The 8,026-nt window shown below is 32.5% G+C and overlaps 1 pseudogene; it reads left to right on the top strand.

Moving 5' to 3' along the window:
- The first annotated feature begins 212 nt into the window (after positions 1–212).
- Positions 213–5,215, top strand: LOC121174724 (cyclase-like protein 2; annotated as a pseudogene).
- Positions 5,216–8,026: the final 2,811 nt, after the last annotated feature.

The raw sequence follows: 8,026 nt of genomic DNA, 5'->3' as shown, positions 1-8,026 counted from the left end.
CCCTCCTCTCGCTCCATTCCTTCTTCCTCCTTCTCCTCCCCACTCTCAGAACAACTAAAAAATTGGGGAAAACAAAAGCCTCGACGACAACAGAGGGTAGGACGCCAACTGCGAATTCAAACACCCAAACGGCATAGGTGAAGACAACATCTGAAACGACAATGGCACATTGATAGTACACTATCACGCTGTTTCATTTCTCTCAGTAAACCATGAATTGTCTATCAGTGTTCACCATCCTCTGCGCAATTTGTGTGCACTCCATCACCGTCACCTTTGTGGCATATCCTTCCATCCTCGGCATGAAAACCAGAGAGTGCTCCCTCTGCGGCATCGGCGTCGGCAACGGTGTTCTAGTCCCTCCGCGGTGAGAAGTGTACGAGGAGGGGCGAATCTTCTCATCACCCACAGGTATGTCCCCGAGATGCCGGTGGGGGACTCAACGGAGGGGCTCAGGCACCACTTCCTGTGGCTCGAAAAGAGCATGAAGAATGGCTCGCGCGCTAATAACTCCAACATGAAGCTCGGTGTTCACACCGGCACCCATGTTGACGCGCCCGATCACTTTTATGACAATTACTACGACGCCAGCTTCGATGTTGACTCGCTCGACCTAACACTCCTCAATGGTAACATAACACTACTCTCTCTGCAACTTCTATTATTTGTCTGTTTCTTCAACTCAATTTCAAATTAACCAAATTAGATAATTAATTGTAGGGTTCATAATTAATTAACTTTATAATCATTTTCGTTCATATTATTATTGGTGGTGGTGGTGTTGTTGTCATTTTGTTCTACTTTAGATGCCGACAACTTATACACTACTTGTTCTGTTCATAGGCCTTGCACTTTTGGTTGATGTTCCACAGGATAAAAACATTACTGGTATGTATACCTGATGATTTGGTTTTAACTGCTCCAACTGTGTATTGAATGAATATGATATATATATATATATATATATATATATATATATATATATATATATATATACACATTAAAGTAGTATGATTTTATTATTTTCCGATTAATTCACAATTTCTTATGCGTTAAATGCTAGATCTTCCTATAGTAAATATGTTGGAAAATTGTATTTATCTTAGTAGTGCTATTCTCAAGCTTGAAGTTATGTGGATTCTTTGCTTTCCCATATTCAGACTGTTTTATATTGAATATCCGTTATGCAAAATTCAGGCTTAACCCCTGATATCATTTGTTATGTTTAATTGAATCATTGTTAAATTTCTCTTGTTCTAGCTGAGGTTATGAAATCCTTGAATATCCCTAGAGGTGTAAGCCGCGTTCTTTTCAGAACTTTAAACACTGACAGGTGAGTTGTGTAAGTTACATGAATCATGATTGCTGCAGGAAGATTTTCTTCCTATTTTTCTACCATAAAAAAAGTGAAGTTATTAAAGTTTCTTCAGTGATTCTTTGAGGCAGCTTCATTGTTCTTGCAGATACATGAAATGTGTTTTGTACAACATTATCTTGAGAACCATATCTATGAATTGAATGCAAGATAAGATCAAACAGTTAGTTGTAGTGTTAACACAAAATTATTATTATTATATGTATGAAATATAAGTTTGAAAAAGGAAACAACATGTTTCTAAAGTTAAGTCTTATCTCTTACAGTTTTAAAATTGTAACCAACATTTTTTTCCCTACAAATTGCATTGCATTCATATACTTTTTCAGTCTTTTGGTAACTTTTTACGTTCAGATTCAATTTTGGGTTGCATGTTATAGTCATTGTAGGTTGCTGTTGATCTGAATCTGTTAACCTGCATACAGGTAATTGTAGTTTCCTTCCTTTTTTTTATGTGTATGGTCTTGTGATGAATAGGTTGTTAGAGAATGGAGAGGGGGTGGCCACTGGTGGAGTTTATACTTAGAAGCAAGATTGGCTTATTACCAATGATACATAATGTGATTCATTGATTCTTAATGATAATTTGGAAAACTGAAAAGTGAAAACGAGTTTAAGGCTATTTATGTTAAAAGAAATTTTGTTACTCAATATGAACTTTAAATTAAAATAAACAAAATCAAAATAGAAAGACAGAGGGAGATGAAGAAAAAAATGATTTATGATTCTAATAATGAGTGAACTTTATGGGAGATGTTAAGGAGATGTCCAGTTATTAGACCTTGGTAAACACTATTTACCAACCTTTATATGGAGGAAATGCAAGGGAGGGGAAGGTTTTGAATGAAAATAATTTAAATAAAAAGTTTTATAGTGCCTTCCTTTTTCATCCATTTTCCTTTATCCAAACATACTCTTAAGTATGTTTGATTTGGTCATGTAATTATAACTTTAATGATTCATAAATCATAACATAATTTTAGCTTGCAATTTCAACATTTTGCTTAATGATATACTGATATTTAGTTGTTTATTAGATGCTATATTTGAGCTAAATCTTGTTCAAATATTAGGCCACTCATGTTTAAGAAAGAATTTAACACAAACTACATGGGATTCGAGGAGGATGGTGCAAAATGGCTGGCAGAGAACATTGACATCAAATTAAACTTGTAGGTAAGATATAGATGACTTTTTAAGATATGGGTTGCTTCTTCCCTCTATCTCTTGTTCGACTCATGACAAGAATGAACCCTTTTTACACTAATTCAGACCATTATGTTTACACTTTTTTTTTCAATTTGCGTGAGTGTGCTAGAATAAAGAGAAGATAGCAACTCTTACTACTTAATTATTTCGTGAATCAATCAATATGATATGTTGGAGTTTTGATGAAGTACTTCTCGATCCTGTTGCCATCTAATTCATTGAACTCGAGCAAACCATCAGGGCTTGTAAGGTTGGCAATTGATCTATGTTGTACTGGCATATTAGAATAAAAGTAACATGCATGTTTTTTAATATTTGCTATATCTGTAAAAGATGTTACATTCTGCTCAATATATATGTGTTAATTACATTATATGTGTTAAACATTTGAATCTTGCTCATGCATCCCAGTTCCAAATATAGTTACTGGTTTAACTCTAGGTCCAGCAGTTCCTCAAAAAAGTATCAAATGGTGAACCAAGTAAGTCTACCATCTTAGCAGTTTTAATCTTTGGTTCTTGACCTGTCAAATGCTGATTATGTTCCAACTTTCTTATTTAAATATACATTGACCTGATGAAGTATTCATCTTTGTCAATTTAGGTTGGAGTTTCACCTGCATCTTAGAAATGCTCCGAAGAATTCTTCTCTCGTCAAATTAGGAATCGAGATCCCCTAAAAATAGGGTTAGATATCTGATGCTTTCATTTTTATCATATTATGATATATATCTATTCTTTTCCCATTGTGCAATTGCTTTCTTGTCATAATATATTATAATTGTTGTTGAGCAAGTCCTTTTGAAGTTTGTCTAGTATTTATCATCAAGCTCTAAAATAGGAGTTAAAGGAAAATGGACGTAATAAAGACAAATAAATTGCAAGTTTAAAAAGAGAATAAATGAGGTATAGTTTCATATTTAAATAAGATTGAAAAATTGGAGGGACCAGAGTAAATAAGATTATAATATATAAATATAATATTTTTTATAATATTATTTCCTATACGTGGTTTTAGGTATTTGATAATAATTTCATATTTTTAGAATAAAAAAATTACAAATATTAAAATCAAAGCTTGTTCATTTTATGAAAACTAACAACATACCTAAATATAGAATCGAATATCAAATATTTAACAAAATATATATAGGGATTTGTTTAAAAAAATTTACTTATATATATTTATCAAAAATCATAATGATTTACAATATTAATAATTAATTTTCTAATTAATTATTATTATTATTATTATTATTATTATTATTATTATTATTTTATGTCCATTATTATTTCAGTAAAAAAAATGTTATCCATTATTCTACGTTATCCTCGAGTCAAATTCCTATTCTAGCATAAGAATATTAATAAAAAAATATTACTAGATAAAACTTTACGATAGATTCGTTAAATAATTGAAGATCCTTTTTTCATTAATAAAAGTAACCAAAATTTGTTTAACAATAAAGAATATTGGAAAGTGTGTTCTAGCCTTCTTCTATTCACTTTGATTTATTTTGATTAGTGGTCGTTCATTGCCAAGTGTAGAAATTAATTACTCACGCATAAACATCTTGGATTTACTTTGATTTTCTCCATTACCCATCCCCTTCAAAGATGGAAAATTGGAAATGATTATGGGAGTGGAAATAGGTTAAAGGATTAAGGGTTTAGACAAGAGGGGTTCATGGTTTACATTATATCAGATTTTAAAAACTTATTTATTATTTATTAAATGAATCATGTTAAAATCTTTTAAAAATATTTAATTAAAACATTACTTTTCAAAATCATTTAAAATTTTGGCCAATATATTATTATTATTATACATTGTAAGACTATGTACCTTTTTTTTACCGAAAGACTATATACATGTTGATTTCATTGATATCTAATGATAAATTTATGTTTATTAATTTGTTTGAAAATTAATAATGTTGTTTATTTCGAAGATTTTAATATAAACTAGATTTTTAAGTTTTTAAATCATACTATGCTTTATCGAACTTAAACAAACTTATATATTTAATATATAACAAATATCTAGCTTTAAAATTAGAAAACAAATTAAGTTAACAATGCACATTGGATTTGTAGGAGAGAAAACGGGTCCAATACTAGTATAACTCATTCTTAGAAAAATGCAAAAGGAGTTTTAAATAAGACTAATAATGTCATTATAAAAAAAAATCACCATAAATATGACTAATAATGTGCTTAATTTCATATTTCAAATATGAATTTTCATATTTTAGATGTAATTTTTATAAGCCAATATTATGGTTTTTACATCCTAAACATTATTTGGTTTTCAATATGTTTCCAAATATGCTATAAATCCTAGACAGAGGATTACAATCTACAATAATATATGGAGATCTTACCAAAAAATTAAAAAAAGAAAACAAAAACTAAAATAATGAGTTACAAATAAAAAGGAAAACCAAGGAAGGTGTGAGCTTCATTCTAGTAACATTCATTCTTATTTTTGCTGCTAGTTTTCTTCTGTTCAAAAGTTTCATGTTAAATTGATTTGCAGGTCCACAAAGATGTTAATGCGTGCAAGAATGTTCTTAGAGAACTGCATAGCAACAAAATTACTGAGAGGGAGTTGGACAGGGTCAGTTATTGAAATGCTCAACTTGTCTCAACTTGTTTTTACATTACAATTTAGTGAGCAGCACTTTTAGACAGTTTTTCTGCTAAACGTATATAGTATCCGTGTTCAAATTTGATTAATTTTATTCTTTTGTTCTCTCTTCGTATGAACAATTTAGTTTAGTAATTACTAGTTAGTTTGTAGAAATATTTTTTAATGAAATGACCATGCCACCAATTTTTATGTCATCATAATTTTTGCTTCCAAAAAGAAAAATAATTAAAAATAATTAATAATTCTACATCGCTTCAGGCCAAAACCGATGTTGAATGCTTCATCGTGGGGGTAAGAATCTACGATGGTTCAGGATACACCTGATGTAGAATGATGACTTTCTACATCGGTTGTCAGGGAAACCGATGTAGAAATCTGACATTCTAAGATGGGTTTAGGGATCAACCAGTCTTAAAATGGGTAGATTTCTATATCGGTTGTCCTAATAATCGATGTAGAATGTCAGAATTCAACATCGGTCGCTCAACCGTCATTGTGTTTCAACGACACCGGGCTACAACGACGCATGATAACCGATGTAAAAAGGTGCAGATAACCGATGTAGAAAGCATATTTTCTAGTAGTGATACTATGCAATTCATGCATATTACATTTGTCTTTTATGGTATTATAGTTCATTTGGAATGGACCATACTCAAACGATAATGAGTTCAAAATGAACTGCACAAGGAAATTTTCATCCACCACCATTCCAAGAGACTTAAGTTTTGCTGCAATATTTTTCATCTCAATGACATGTTCATGCATAGTACGAGAACCATCAAACTTCATGGTGGTTAAAGTACTCATTAATGTCTCCGCAAGAGACTTATCAACAGTTTGGGAGTGCTCTTCCACAAATTTCATAAATTCTTTTGCACTTTCAGTTTTGGGAAGAGCAAACTTAATGTTACTTGCTACGCTCATGTGCATAAGCATCAAACAAATTCTGTTTGACCTTTCCTAGGCCTTATAATGGGTTTTCTCTTCATTGCTACTAGCATCAGTAATAGCAGCAGGTTTTTCAACTTGAAGAGCCAAATCAAAATCTGACACACCTAAGTGAAATTGGACTTGTTCGCTCCAACCAGAAAAATTTAACCCATTAAAAACCGAAACAGACATACCAAGAGGATGCAAAGGTACAGGAAGGGATACTACAATTAATACATAGAGTCATAAATTAAACTTACAATACAGATTGAAACAACAAATAACAAACAAATATTCTATGTATACTAATGTTCTCCTTTAGGTGATACATTAATACACAAAGAAACATACCGATGCTAATAACTTTAACATTATTTGGTAAGACATATGCATTAATTAGAAATACTTATTATCTTTTGATATATAAATAAAACTAATAATGCATACATACTACCAACAGTTGATCACTCCTCACTGTAGTTACTTTTTGTGCATTTATGTCTCAAGGAAATTTTCAATGGGGAGTTTTTCATCGGAAAGCATATCGGGTCGTCAAGTATTTAAAATTGAAAACGGATGAATCCGAGTATCAAACACAGGGAACTAATGTTAGCCTGAATTGAGTTCAGAATCGAAGCATTGTTGAGAGAACATGTATAAGTGATAAATTCAAACAGAATTTAAACTAAACTTGTAGACTAGGTAGCTTCCTTGAGAAGCTTTCTTGAGAAAACTTCCTTGAGAAGCTTCTTTGAGAAAACTTCCTTGAGAAGCTAGAGCTTAACTACACACACCCCTCTAATAACTAAGCTCACCTCCTTGAGAAGCTTCCTTGAAAAGATTCCTAAAGAAGCTAGAGCTTAGCTACACACACCTCTCTAATAGCTAAGCTCACCTCCTTGAGATGAGAAGCTAGAACTTAGCTACACACCCCCTATAATAGCTAAGCTCACCCTCATGACAAAATACATGAAAATACAAAAAAAGTCCATACTACAGAGACTACTCAAAATGCCTCGAAATACAAGGCTAAAACCCTATACTACTAGAATGGCCAAAATACAAGGCATAAACGAAGGAAAAAAACCTATTCTAATATTTACAAAGATAAGCGGGCTCATACTTAGCCCATGGGCTCAAAATCTACCCTAAGGCTCATGAGAACCCTAGGGCCTTCCCTTGGATCTCTGGCCCAATCTACTTGGAGTCTTCTATCCAATGCCCTTGCGGGGTAGGATTGCATCATTCCCTCATTCCCTCCACCTTGGAAAGGATTTGACCTCAAATCTCGAGGTTCTTCATACTCTGGGGTCCTTCCCTCAACACCTGTAAAAAGAACAAAATCATATGTATTAGTGGTGTGTGGTATGTTGAAGTAAGGTAAGGTCTGAAAACCCATTTCCTGGGCATCTTCCCATGAAGGAACATGGTTTCTCACCAACTCAATGAGTGGTGCTACAAGTATAGAAAAATATGGGACAAACCTTTTGTAAAAGTTTGTTAAGTCATGGAAGCCCCAAATTTTTCTTATACTTGGTGGAGTGGGCCACCCAGGAATGACCTTTATTCTCTTAGGGTTCATGGGAACCCCTTGATCACTATTTGAAAAATTAAGAAAAGTAACGCAATAAAACATACCTTTTTCTATATTTTCATATTGATTATTACTTCCAAAAAGTATGACAAACCTAAGGTGTCCCATATGAGTACCTAAGTTTGTATTGAAACTAAAAATAAGAACAAACCTACCTAATGGGTCCCTATGTACACACACCATGAAGATGTTAGGTGTACGAGTGATTTTACAAAAGAGGGTTGGACCACTCAAAACATTCATCATACCACCTATTTTAGGGA

The sequence above is a fragment of the Glycine max genome, chromosome 4, assembly GCF_000004515.6.
Source record: "Glycine max cultivar Williams 82 chromosome 4, Glycine_max_v4.0, whole genome shotgun sequence".
Classification (NCBI taxonomy): domain Eukaryota; kingdom Viridiplantae; phylum Streptophyta; class Magnoliopsida; order Fabales; family Fabaceae; genus Glycine; species Glycine max.
This window is presented reverse-complemented; position numbering and strand designations above follow the sequence as displayed.